This window comes from Micropterus dolomieu, linkage group LG20, assembly GCF_021292245.1.
Source record: "Micropterus dolomieu isolate WLL.071019.BEF.003 ecotype Adirondacks linkage group LG20, ASM2129224v1, whole genome shotgun sequence".
Classification (NCBI taxonomy): domain Eukaryota; kingdom Metazoa; phylum Chordata; class Actinopteri; order Centrarchiformes; family Centrarchidae; genus Micropterus; species Micropterus dolomieu.
The window spans coordinates 21,789,059-21,803,828 of record NC_060169.1 but is presented as its reverse complement, the minus strand read 5'-3'; the positions used below and the strand labels follow the sequence as shown (position 1 = coordinate 21,803,828).

The 14,770-nt window shown below is 40.7% G+C and overlaps 1 protein-coding gene across 2 annotated transcripts in view; it reads left to right on the top strand.

The window, feature by feature from the left end:
- kiaa1549lb (KIAA1549-like b) overlaps window positions 1-14,770 on the top strand; it is a 70,573-nt gene that overhangs the window by 1,392 nt on the left and 54,411 nt on the right. The window lies entirely within an intron of this gene.

The following is a 14,770-nucleotide window of genomic DNA, read 5'->3' as shown; positions in this document are numbered from 1 at the left end:
ATTATGAGCTCCCTCAGCCTCAACTTTGTCTCCCATTGCCAACTTCATTTCCCCTTTGTTCTACAAAAAAAAGGCATTTCATGTTTGTTTACATTCCCATGACAGAGGTTATTAAACGTTATCATTGTCTGTGATGAGCTTAAGGGATTTACTCTGGCAATGCAGCGCAGTCACAGGACAGTCATTGTTTCGGAGCATCTGGGTCAGCACTGATGACACACATACTGTAGCCCACCTCAGGTCTGTTGGTCTCTGGCGGCATGAGGGGCATTTGGGGTAAGGCTGGCTGACTTAGCTGCGCTTGAAGAGAAGGCTTGACTGCAAAAGACAGTTAGTGTCTGCATGTGCACTGATTTTCCTCCCATGTGACTGTTTACTCCATCCTCAGTACCGATGGCTTCAAGGCACTCTGGTTTGACCACAAATGGAAACCGAAAGCAAGATGTTTGCTATTTGCAAACGTTGAGTGTGTGCATCTAACAGCAGCTCCATCACGTCTCTCCAGTCTGCGGACTGTGATGTGGTGGCTGTAGTCTCGCCTCTGCTGATGCACTGCTACAGTAGCAGAGTCTCCTCCTCCCACTTTCCCTCCCTCCCACCTCCACCTTCTCACAGTCAGCACATCCATTCTTAAACACAGGAGCCCAGCAGCATCTAAGCTAAACAGTGCATACTTGGTGAAAGAGGCTAATCAGTACTTTTAGTATTCACCTATGTCAAGAAACTGTGTGCTCGGACTGTAGTCTTTTGTGTTGAGTAATGAGACCTGGTTTGAGAGTGACTTGGATTCTGTGGTCTTTTACACTGGTTGAGTGTTTACAATAATCTGCATGCTGCCTTTTAGTAGTGTTACAGGTTTGCTCCCTGGGTTTCCTTTTTGGCTGAATAATTGAAATCTAATCGAAATCACAATATGGAGGAGGTGTAATATTTGTTAAAGGCAAAATGTGTCAAACTACCATTTTAAAATTAAAAATTGTTGTGCTGCAGAGATGTCCTGTCCTACACGCCATATCTATAGACTTAAGAAAACATATTTGTTTGGTAAAGAACTTGGAAAAATCATACCATAATCATTTGAATATGTCTTTCAATGAAAATGAGAATAATAATGTAAAAAAGATCATTCCCTCCCATTCTTGCGAAATATTTCGCAATTGCAACATCAGTCAAAATGATCACAATCAGATATTTTGTGGTAAAATGGTTACAGTCACAGTGTATCTTTTATTGGAAAATTGTCATGTAACTCAGTAGATTACAGGGGGAGGAGCATCTCTTGTCACTATTCTCTAGATTTGTAATATATCTTTTGATTGTCAGGCAGCAACAACATCCAGGACGGATCATTTTGCAGAGTGCCACAGATTCAAAAAGACATAGGATTTACATAACAGAGATGTCCTATCCTGTCTCTCTCGTTGCTGCCATGAAGTTTCTATGATTCTCGCCCCCCCAAAATCTCCTCATTGAAGAGCCAACTCAACATATAACCTTCAAACAACCAAAAGAAATCAGGATTCTTTTATTGCATGTACACGGGGCGGTGAAACACAAAATGAGATACATCCTCAGCGACACAGAGATCACAAAGAACGCACACAAAAAAAACACAGCACCTCCATGGACGCCTTTATATTCAAGGTACCAGTTCTTGACTGAGCACACAGGGACCTCTGCCTTCTCTGTGAATTAAATGTCATAAATGGTTCATAGATCTTCTTTCTTCTTGCTGTGCATTGGCTTATTCAAAATCTCCTCCTTCCATTGTTCCTTACAGATCTGTAATGGGAGAGGGATGCACCGTGTTCCAATGCGTGTGGTCGGTACTGGCGCAGATACTGACCTTATTAGGTGGATCAGGTGTCGGCCATGATTACCAACATTAAATGCTGTTTCTTTGTCAATGCCATTTTAAAATTCTGTGTTTCCTCCATCATATACATTCATTCAATGACGGCGGGCAGTGAGCTATACAGATTTTAAATTTGGGGAGAAAAAACAGAGCAGTGGTATTGGATTGATAATCATGATTGCCAGATATTGGAATCCGTAATGGAAGAGAAAAAGTTGGATTCATGTATCCCTATAATTCAATAACACTAATACTATTGTTACTATTACTATTAAAATGCCTGTCAATGTCTTGCTGGCTGCTCCTGCACTGTGGCTGAACCACTTAACACTATAGCTAAACCGATAAATGAGCCAGGGCCATATGTCGCCTGATATTAGCTTATTGGTATCCGTGTGTAAGTTGGCAGATAAGTACGTTTTGAGAGAATTTAGTGTCACCATTACAGATTTTGTCCACCAGAGAACTACAAGAACAAGTTGATTGTTCTCGATCGATCTGATTTTTTCAGCTGTAAAAGGTCCTGCTTAGGGCTGCAGCTAACGATGAAAGATTCATCAATGCGTCGTTTAAGAAGTAGCCTACGTTTACTTGACTATCGCCCAATAGATCTTTACCATATTTTTAATACATCGATATCGTTACCTCAAAAATTCAGTATTAGTCGGGCTGCACTGCAGCGTGTGTGTGTGTGTGTGTGTGTGTGGGACTGACTTATGCTACCTTCGGGGACACATTTCAGGCTAAAGACCAGTTGATTGGGGATGGCTCATCCAATTGGGGGACAAAAGTTGTGTCCCCAGTTGGAAAAAAAAAGAAAGATGTTTTTTAGGGTAAGTCTCCAGGGAATGAAGTCATAAGTTTAAGTAATGTCCCTAGAAGTGACGTAAGTGTATGCGTGCGTGTGATTTACTTCATGAAATATATCCTCAATTGCTGTGAGATGGTAATATCCTGACTCACCGCTTCTTCCTGCGTGGAATCAGTACAACATGTGGTTTATATGGAAACGCCAATCTTTGCCCAACCAAAACCATTACCCCCTTTAAACCTATCAACAGTCAGCAGAGCAGGGGCCGGTGCAGGGCACAGCATATGGCGTGGGTATCCTGAGTAATGTGGCTGCAAAGATGAAGCTTCTTCTTGCAGTTAGATTAGGCTTTAATTAACTGGCAGCATCTCTCGTCTGGTTTATTGCTTTCTTATTAACACAGCTGGTGAAATTGTGCTCGGCAGCGGTTCGAGGACACACAGAAGAGCAAGCTAAGCAAAGGCATCTTTGGTCCAGCCACGATCAAATGACTTTCCCCTGATGTCAGCTCAGTTTACTCCTACTACCACAACCTGCCCGTTGCTTATGAGTGCTGACAGCTTGGTTTTGACAGGGGTTAACCTCGTAGGCCTCTTGCCGTATGAGATGCTATCCCTGAGCTGTTGCCAGTCATCACTTTCTGCTAAGGAATTCACTGAAAGGAAACACGACAGTACGATTCAAAGCCATTTCCTATTTGCAATACAGTCTCTGTCTTTTACCCATTAAATGAGTGTTAACATGCATCAGTTGACTAGGGATCCATACATCACAACATCCTCTATGGTTTGTGGCTTTTCTTGTTTTGTGTGGTTCAATCTTTTGCAGTGTTCTTTCCCTATGTCTACATTAGCCGTTTTTCCCCCCAAGGCTGTCACGATGGTTAATGTTAAAATCTTCCAGCAATTGGTGTTTAAAAAACAGCAGTGACTCACGCCCCTTGGTCTGATGACTGGTCTGCATGAGCTCTGGGCTTTCAGGAGCACAGAGTACCTGCTGTCCCTGCTTATTTCCCTTGTTTCACCTCATTGCAGTGATTTACTGTATAACAGTTAATTATGTTGTGGGGAAGCATGTCAGAAGGGCTCAAGATATATGTGCGTGCACGGCCAAGATAGATGGTTTCTCCTCAGATGGAGCTTCAGCTGTGCCTCTGTGAGTCTTCCATTTGATTCACACTCTGTGGTGATGCAAACATTTGTCTTTGTGAACAGAAAAGTCAAATGTCAATTTACACAACCAGAAAACACACAAAAAGCGTTGTTTATGTTCTACTCACACTATTCCATCTTTTTTCTTTTGCAAGTTATGCCGATGTTTTGACAGGGAGACTGTGTGAGTTCTGTTCAGCATTATGCAACGACTGGAGGGCCAGAAATGAAGATGCCAAAAGGGCAGAAACACGAGTGTTATGAAGTAATTAAAAATATATTAGTGCTGGCAATCATTCTGAGAGTACAAGAACATTCATAGTTATCCATCGCCGCTATAATATACTCACAGGACTCTTTTTCTCTGTCAGATCTCAAAGAAAGTCAAAAGGGTTCGCAGTCTTTTCTCCTCCAGCGCTGTAAGCGAAGCAGGCAGCACTTCTACAACACAAAGATGTAATGATAAGAACGGCAAACAGCCTTCTAATTAGTATCTTGGACCATCTGCCTCGCATTATCCCTTGTATCGTTCAGCGCAATCAGGGAATATTTTGTTTGTGTGGTGTGTGTGTGTGTTTGTGTGGTGTGTATGCGTGTTTGTGTGATGAGCTATCTCCATGTTTCCCTTTCAGCATCTCTCTGTACCTTTGTGCCTCTCTGTTCTTTCGTCTGCCTCTCTTGTGTTTTGGCGGTTTGGTGCAGGTTGGCGGACTGCTGCTTGAGGAAAGGACAGCAGGCTGCCTGATTTATTGGGACACATATAATGTATAATGCACCCCACTACTCCGCGCAAGGCCACTGTACATCACGCTGCATCACATGGGACCACAGCAGGAGACAGCATGAGAGACCTGATTCTCTAGGAAATTCCAGGAATGTCCCAATCTGAAGAGTAACTCCCCATTATGTTCTTAAGATTGCCTCTTTTAGAATGAATATGTAACAACTTGTTTTGTGTTGAATGAATCTCTCAAATCTAGCTGACCGAAGTAACCGGAAATGCAAATCCACTTGTGTGAATAAAATGTTTAAACTAGATCAAAATGCAAATCATTTAATCAACCTTAGAAGTAATTGTGGTCAGAAAGTGACATTTTCCTCTCTAGAAAACAAGTGAACCAAACGCAGATTTTTTTTTTTAGCATTTACAGGTACTGCATTGAATGTCACCACACTTCACGTAGTAATAAGGAAGATATAAGGTGTTATTTATCTCACCCTAATGGTCTTATTGACCTCAAACATGGGTGTGTGTGTCGGGCCTTTAAAAGTTCTTGAACATGGTATTTAAAGTGTCATTCATAAGCTAATCCAGAGATGCACCTCTTGGGAGCCACAGAGAGGGCCTAGACTCTGGGGGTGTTTGTCATGTTTGATCAAGTGAAGTCATTCTCTGTAACTTTTCATGGGATTGTGAAAGATATGGAAGTTAAACATTTAAGAAGATTTTTACCAGAAGTGAATGAGGCTGGAACAGACCAGGATTCAGATCCGTGGTGTGCATAACTGAGCGAGACAGCAGGGCAGAGAGAGAGAGAGAGGGAGATTTGCCTCTTCACAGACGAGGTCGTCAGTCACATTTAATGGTGTCACTGTCATTGTATCATATTTAGTTTTTGTCTATTATTGTTACAAATGGAAATGCTAAGTGTAACGCTAAGTGTAGCTGTAGGCTTTGCTTTCTCACACAGATGCTTCTGTGGACTGTGGCATTTCAGCTAATCCCTTGTGCGATCACTGAGACATACAAACACATTCATTACACTGAGCCTTCAAAATGTTACATGCTTAGCAGCTAACAACCTGTTAATCAACCCTGTTGATTTATTAATTTTGTTTGTAACACAAGCAATGTGCAGCACTCTTACTGAAAGTTCAGCTGCATTTATTGGTCTTTGGACCCTATAGGGCAAAAAAACTCCCACAAGAAGCTGATAAACACACTGCCCTGACCCAGTTTTGCTTTATAGTGATGTTATGGCTAACATGCTAGCAAACAGTTGCCTACTTACAAGTCTAGCAGACACAAAACAACATCATTATCTCGTTGGAATTGTGTTTCTATCCATCTGAGGAATGCATGTCCAATATTCACTCTTCTTTTTGCTCGGTTTTATGCTGCACCAGCTAAAAACTATCTTGGTCTGAAGTCCGCTAGCTGTTCAACTTCCTTCACTAGCTAACTTTGTCTCTCATTTGGGGCTGGGGCTAGGTAGGTGGTGTACCGTGGACTTATATGAGCCCCTGCAGCAGCGTTAAAATCATCTTAATTTCCTATGGAATTGTTGTTGCTCGTTTATCCTATTTTGTACTACAGCCTGTTCTGGGTTCTACTGCAAGCAACCTCTTTGACATTACATTTATTCATTTGAGACAATGTTCATACAGAAAACTACCAATGAATGGTGCATTGTTAGTCTGTGACCCCTTTTTTGCTCAGAGAAATCTCATGACCACAACCATCAGAGCGCTTTCATATTGTCATGTCAATGTTAGTATGCCTTTTTGTGTGTGCTTAATTGGATTTATAGAAAATGGGGCTAGGCTGGGACAGTTCATTATCTATCAACTTACAATAGAATCCCACCATGATGATGATTAAAAATTAATTTTTTTTTTTTTAAATTTAATTTAAAAATTTAAAAATTATAACTGGTTGTTCAGTTTTTGTTTGATATGAAGTTTTTTTCTGATTTAATATGCAACAGTACAACGCAGTCCATTGCACAGACCATCCATTTGACCATTGCACGCAATTTTATACTCCGTTTCCCGCCATACAGTGAAATCTTTGTCAATATTGAAGAAATATTCAATATTATATAATATAATATCGCAATGAGATTTTTCCCCCAAATCGTTCAGCCCTAATGCATACACAACACTGATATATCAGTGCATCCTTATTAGACATTGCTCACAACCGATTCAGCACATGAAGTGACCTCTTGTAGCGTCTTCAGCCCAAGGCAGGGAAAGGTTGTTTGTGGTATGTTATGGCTCTGAAACATCAGCGTCCCACTCACAGTCAATAGAGAAGCTTTTGATTTTAAATCCCAGTGACATCACAGACTCAGGGGTTCTCTTTGCTCTCCGATTTCTAGCTTTAGTGAAGCAGGTTGAGAGTGGAGGCAACGATGACGGCTTCAGTGAAGCATCAAGAGTACCGGGGAGGACTAAGCTGAACTGAAAGAGCAGGAATTGTTCAACAGTTTTAGAATCCTATCTTATTAATCAGTAATCCAGGTGTCTTATGACTTTAAAATATTTTCCTGGCAGAATATAGACACGGTTTTAGTGCTTATACTCACTCTTCACATTTGAGGATAATTTGAATGCCTTGCTGCAAAGTAAAATAGGAGATGTTGTGAGACATATACTGTAGCTGAAAGTTGAATGCATTGAACTACAGTCATGTAAAGATTAAACCTTAAAATGTAGCCTACATTTAGAAACCAAGGACAGTACTCGTTCTTTTTTTTTTTTTTTTTTTTATTTAAGTGAGCGCACTCCACCCCTCCCCCAACACACACACACACACACACACACACTGAAATGCATTCACTTTTATGCACATTCATCAATCTATACTATGTAGCATTTATTTGATTTATGCCTTTAGTTTAGCACTCTGAAGTCACCCCTTAAGTCTTAAATTGAGACGGGCTGTTCCCCACTGGCTAATTCATTACTGGGATAATGTGTGTGTGTAGCTCCACTGCCTCTGGAGAACTAACCCTTTGCATGCGCACAAACACGCACAAACGAGGCCTTTACACATGCTCCAGCTCATACCCATCTGTAGCGAATGCCTATGTGCATCAGAATTTGTTTTCCCTCCATCCTTCACGGATATCTTATTAGTCTGTCCTCAGAGACTGGCCCCACTTTTTTTTTTTTTTTTTTTTTTTTAATATTAGGTGTTTTTAAGTGATGCAGCTACTGTATCGGCTGTTCATTTTGTTTCTTTATTGCAAGTGTGTTGTGTCAATATTTTTGAAGCCGAAATACAGTGCAGTACAAGACCTGATATCTTGTGCAGGAGAGCTAGAGCACAATAATTAAATGACAATAAATGCCTTCATTTTTCCATCCATCAACCAAACAAACAAACCAAATACACACTTTTACTGCACTGTGCAATATCAGTGAAACGCAGTTTAGAGTGTGACCCTGTGTGTTTTCTGATTGAGTGTGTCTTTGTTGCATGTGAAGTTCAAGAGGGTGTCTGTACGATTAGATCATGGCACCTCATGGTATACATACATCTCAGTAATGATTTTGTCACCTAGGAGACAGGCCTTTCCTTGACAGTGGACGTCATTATGAGTCATGGGTGGCACCCATTAAAATGTGTGTACTAAGTGTGTCAGGCAGGCTGAGTGAAGTGGCAGGAGGCAGAGGTGTTGACCCAAAATGCAGACAGTGGTGAGACAGATGCAGCTCAGAAGGTTTATTCAAACTAAACAAGTCCAAACAAAAGTAACATACCATCAACGAAACAAAGTCCAAACAAGGCAGATGATCCAAAACAAGTAATCAGTTCAAATTTAGGTAGTCCAAACAGGGCAGAAACAATCCACATAACTGAACGAAGACACGGAGAAACAGGGTAATCCAAAACACAGGGAATAATCCAGAAAACATGGAAACAGAGCACAAGGCAGAACACTCAACATATGAAGATGACACCACAAGGACTGAACACAACTGAGGCTAATACATACAGGGGCACACCACACACACACAAGCAGGCAGGGCAATTAAACACAGGTGAGACACATGAGCAATCAAGGCAGACAGGAAACAAAGCTGGACAAAAACCCCAATGACAAAATAAAACAGGAAGTAAAGCTGAAGACAATACACAATACAGATATATGTAACTAAATACAACAGAAAACAAGGAAGCAATGATCCACTAACAAAACATAGAGGCAATGGGTAAAACAGAAGGGACAATAAACAAAATAACAGAAAAACATAACACTGAAATCCAAGGTTGTGACAAAGTGGTGGGGGAAGAAGAAGTAGATGGGGAAGTGCACAAGTTCAACGACAAACTACATCACAAAATCTAATTATTTCCATTTCTTATGTCCATTTTTCCATTGTTTCCTCAAAGAAACACTGGAAAAAGCAAAAGAAGATAATACATTTTGGCTATCTTACCTTTTCATGCTTACACTTTATTTCATATGACACTACAGATGCACGTCAGAAAAATGTCCCCATCTTGATGTGTACTCATCTGTCCCATTTCTCACTCTGAAAGAACCCCACTCAAAGGAGGCTACCTTGCCTTGCTGGATAAACTATTCCTGAAAAGATGGCTCCTGTGGGGATGTCCATCCTCTAAATAGCATCTGTCTGCCCTCCGGAATAAATCTGCAGTGATCTACAGTGGGCTACTGTGAGTGGATAAATAATCTTGGTCAAAAATCTGAATGAGGACTGGTAAGTGTTGTATTAAATTATGATTTTTCTGCCCCCCAAAAATCTGAAGACATTCTCATAGCAGATGGCCTCATCTGAACCCTGACACTTCCAACAGTTTGCATAATTTGTCCACCCACACATTGAATGGCATCCAGTGGAATCAGTAAAATGCCTTGAAGTAGACAAGTTCTTAGTATTTTGAAAAACGTCCTCTGTTCAGTTAGGAAAAAAATTATTGAATAATAAACTGAATCCATTAAACTTGTGAACTTTGAGACTCGAGTGTTGATGCAGAGCTCTGTTTGACCCACACACAAGAGGAGTAAAGAGGAGGTGTCATAGCTGCAGGTATTACTTAAAGTTATCTCTTAGAAGATTTACCTTTTCCACTTACAAATAATGTTTTCAGCCCAGATAAATCCTCATACAAAAAGTGAGGACGCCCTTTTCAGCCCTGTACTTCAAAAGAAGTGGAGCCTTGCTTGTATTTTATTTTATTTTTTTTACTTTTTGGGGGATCCTTCTGATATAGTAAAGATATGTACTCATTCATTTAAAATCCTTTGAGACCATGGTGGCAGAGCCCACTTTGCTGTTTAGTATAGAGATAAAGACACAACAGTGACTTAGACTACATCTACAATATCAGAAAACACTTTATTTTTCACATGAAAAGCAGGCAAACAGTGTGCTGCGGCAAAGTCACACAGGTTAATGACAGAAGCTGTACTGATCAGCTACATTGACATTTAAAATAAATCATCACAGACAACAGCAATGTGCAACACACACACCAGCTGCCTTGTACTGGATACACTGTGTGGACAGAAGTAGTCGAGGTACAGAAGATGAAATGTGATGTATCAGGGGAGCAAATGTCAGATAATTCCTGCTTTTCTGTAGAGTTGACCAGGTTGAAGCTGGGAAGTAGGACAGTAGCGTATTCTGACATCTTGACAAAATGTCAATGCATCAAGATGTGTGCAGTCTTACATATGAAGCAATTGGTGCTGGTGTTTTTACGTGCATCATATAGAGGTGACAGTACATTTTTCCCTTAACTCTTCTGCCACACAACCTTGTCTAACCAGGTTCACGCCATCATTTTCCAAAAGCTAATTGCTCACCATTAACTCCTAAATATACGTCAAAATGCTTGAAGTGCTATACTTTAAAGAGAACACGGGTAACATCTCTTAATGGCCGTCGTTAAGGACCTCGCTCAAAATATACACTTTTAGGGCAGTAGATCCATCATATGTTCCTTTTATACCGTTGTTTTGATAACAAATGTAACGCTACAGAATGATTTCTCTCTCCATCACACCATCTTTAACACTCTAGAATATAACTTTATGTCTTGAAACAGAGAGAACAGTTCACTTAATTTCCCAACACGTGTCAAAAACCTTAATGAGCTGTCTGCCTCAAAGCACGGTACCTTAAATTTAAGTGATCTTTGTCCATGATGCCGCAACAAGTACTGCTGATGTTGAATCACTAACTGTAATAACATCTCAGTTATCACAGAAAGGCATTGTCAGGATCTACATGGAGCACACAGTGACCCAGCTCTATTTGCATCTAGTTAAAAAAGCAATATCACAATTCAAAACTGACATTAGGTTTTTTGCAATTTCCATCACTGTATTAAGTATTCTGTCTGTCTGGATGTTAGAAGCAGAATCTGTTTCCACCTTCCACTGAGCATTTGGTTATTTATTCTCTGTCAGGTCTCACCTCTGGTGCTGCTTTCAAAATCTCATCTCTCTTATCTAAATTCTTAATTCGCTTAGATGAGACGACCTTTAAAAAGCCAGGTTTCATGCTTTTAAATGAACACATATCTGTTAACTTTGAATATGCCCTGCAAGAGCTCTTTGTTTTCTCAACTGTTATAACTAACTTGCTTAATTAGATGTTTGTTTGTTTGTTTTTTACTCAGCTGAAAGAGCGTTACATAATTACTTCTAAATAATTTTATTACATATCTCTGTACTTCAAAATGGAGGGTAAATAAAAATCATCAGTCTGAAAACGACATTATAATGCAAAATAGAGTAACCTAAATGACAGCAGCAGACATAAGTGGATTTTCAGAATTTGACAAAACTAATGGAAACCTGTGGGAAAATCTAAACATCTTGGAAATGGTTAGTAGTAATGTAATCTAGGCTACATACTGGAATGGCCTTTTATTGTGGCCAGCCTAAGGCACACCTGTGCAATACCCATGCTGTCTGATCAGCATCTTGATATGCCACACCTGTGAGGGGGATGGATTATCTCGGCAAAGGAGAAGTGCTCACTAACACAGATTTTGACAGATTTGTGAACAATATTTGAGAGAAATAGGCCTTTAGTGTACATAGAGAAAGTCTTAGATCTTTTAGTTCAGCTCATGATGAATGGGGGCAAAAACAAAAGTGTTGGTTTATAATTCTGTTTAGTATATATGGTAGCCATGACAGAACAGAGCCGTTGGCCCTGTGGTGTTGTGGTGAAATGAGGATGCAACCAAGGCCATTGTTTCACAGCTTTGACAGTGTAGAGCGTCCAAGGCTGAATGTGTGATCGCCGTGATGTGAAGCATAAACAGTGTCGTCAGTGTTTTAGCTCAAACGCGTTGACCTGGTATTCAGCTGTGATAAAGTGCATAATGTAGCCATGTGTTGTTTTCATTCTCTGCTACTCACTGTATCTGTAAGATCTTCTCTGCTCTTGTTCTCTGTATCTCCTAATGTGCCCGGCAACAAAGGAGGTGTAATGTAAACTGTTATTCGAAGTCCAGGAAATATTTCAAGTGTAAGGTATTGCCATTTTAATATTCCTCACTAACTCACCAAAACACAAACAGTGGTCATATCATTGAATAGTGGCTCGCAGTATGGGCTCCACAGATGCATGCTAACATTTTTTTTTCTCGATCGATTGACTAGTCATTTGGTCTATAAAATATCATAAAACTGAGCCCAAGTAGACATTTTAAATAGTTTGTTTTGTTCTACCAACAGTTATAAATACGTAGTTATTATAGCATGAGCTGTCTAGAAGGGTAATAGTTTAATTTTGCATTTCAATGGCCATAGAGAATAATGTGTGTTAAACTTATCACATCACTTACTTGTGATACAGCAAACACACAAAAACGTCCTTCCAAAGATTGACTTTTAATCCAATTAATTCCAAATACTGTCACAAGGTAAAAGATGAGCAAATTATTTTGTGGCCTGCTGCTTGTAGCAACCCCAGATTACAGAACATTTGACACATTCTGGTGCTTGACTCGAGAGTGGATTTAGAGGGGATCCTGGAAGCTTAAAGGGGTTATCCCACCTTGTTTATCCCTCATTGTCCTCTCCCCTCCATCCTTCTCATGCCTTGACTGACCTGTTCTGCACTGCAGCCAATAAATACGGTCAGAGCCAGTGCATCTGCTCAGTATCTTAGATCACTGTTTTTTTAGTCTCACAAGCTTATTAGATAATCAGGTGGCGGCATCTGCCATACAGAATTAATATCATTTTTCAGATTTTGCTTTGTGAAATTCAGCCTTTTCCTGTGAAATACTGAGTTAATTCATAAATTAATCCCATGAAACAACATGAAAGTAAAATCTTTATTTGGTTGAGCTGCACACCAAAGTATGATCAAGGTATCATCAAGGTGTATGAAGGTTACATTTTAATGGTTAGTGTGGCAATAGGTGGACAGCTACTGCAATATGTCTTTGTTATGTCACTTAAGAGCCTTGTCACCCCCCCACAGCCCTAGTTGCTTGCCGTTAGTGTTTATAATTTGCACTGGATCACTGTATGTTAAAGCCATATGTTTTTTTGTCTGCCTGGATCTTGCCATTTTGTCCCCTTCCCTACTTGCGCCGGCCTTGCTCGGACTGCACCTTGCATCTTCAAACTCAGCCTTCATTTTGACCTCAACCGTACACCTGTAAAGTTTTGTGACTGCATCTTGCATGACTGTGATGCTATCGCGTTTACAGTATCCAAAGAAAGACAAACCTGGCAAAGTACTCAAAATAGCCTCTGTTGGTGGCGCTACAGTTGGTGTCTCCAGGGCCGTATTTTGCCATGATGACACTTACACAGACTCACAAGGTGAAAACAATACCAGCAGCGCTGTCGCGGCTAGTAAAAATGCTGCATGTTGTACCTTTGATTCTGTTGCTATGGGAGCACTAAGACCTTACATGTCACTTGACAGGATGAGCATTGACTTCCTCTGAAGTCTCTCTGAGGGCCCAATTAGAAAGTCAGAGGCAAAGCCATGTGATTTCCCCAATAGTGATACCTGAGTGCTCTTGTTGAGTCATTTTTTTCTAGCTCAGACTGTCACAGGTGACCAAACTGTCACTTCACTATGATGTATTGGTCTTTCGAATAGCGGACTACAGGTCACTCTGCAGGCACAAATTACTTTTAATCATCAGTTTTAGTGATTGGTATTTTGTAGTACTGCTTGTATTAAGGCTTACAATGGAGTGAAATCTGGAGACATCTTAATGGGGTTACATGGATTAGTGTACTCACCAAAATGCATAGTTTGTATCCTTGAGATCTTAGAAATATGATGACGCCATTTCCATCCTCAGTAAACATTTGCAAAGCCGATTTTGTAAGTTTTAGAAGTCCTGCCTTTGTTTACATCCATGTTTACTAGCTAGCAGTCTTCTTCTTTTTCCCCGCCTTTGCCAGTTCATTGCAACATATCTTACTGCCACCTGCAGGCAAATGCAATAGTGTGAAACCATTAGGTGCCTTTGATTTTATGCAGCGCTGCGCAGCTCTGACTAAATGTGATGTGTACCGGACTAAAATAAGGCACAGTGGTTAGAAATTGTGTCCGACTTTCGCCGGAAAAACGCTGCAAAATGTCACCATGTCACATGACATTAATACCGCGCACAGGCGAAGTGGCTGCAGGCGCCGGCTGCACAAAATTGGAACCACACTATGCCAGCAGTCATTGATATCAGCTCTTGGTAAGCTCATGCAGATAGAATGTGTCCGACTTTACGGCGTCGTTTTTATTCCCTGCCCGTGCAGTCACATGCAGCTCAGGTTAGACTATGAATTTGGCGATAGTCAGCCGCAGTCATCTCGAACGCACCTGTTGCCTCAATGAAAAACAGCTCCATGGCACTACTAGAGGTCAAAAACTCCACAGGGAACCTTTTCTGCTGTTTGTCATTCAATTGTGATTCAACCATTCATCTGATATATTTACATGTTCAAAATTAAGCATAGGAAATACATAACTCAGGATGAGACCTTCATCTTAACTCCAGTCCATAGTCCCATCAGCTGCCGCGTCACTATCTGATGCCCTCCCTTGACCCCTACCTGTCATTTCACACTGGCAGCCCGCAATGTCAAATGGCTTTTGCAGTCCCCAGGCCCATCACAGCCCTGGCTGCTCTGATATGCGCGGCCCCAGGAGACGGCTGTGAGCTCTAGTTTGATACAGTCTCTTCTCTCTATCTAAGTATGTGTATTA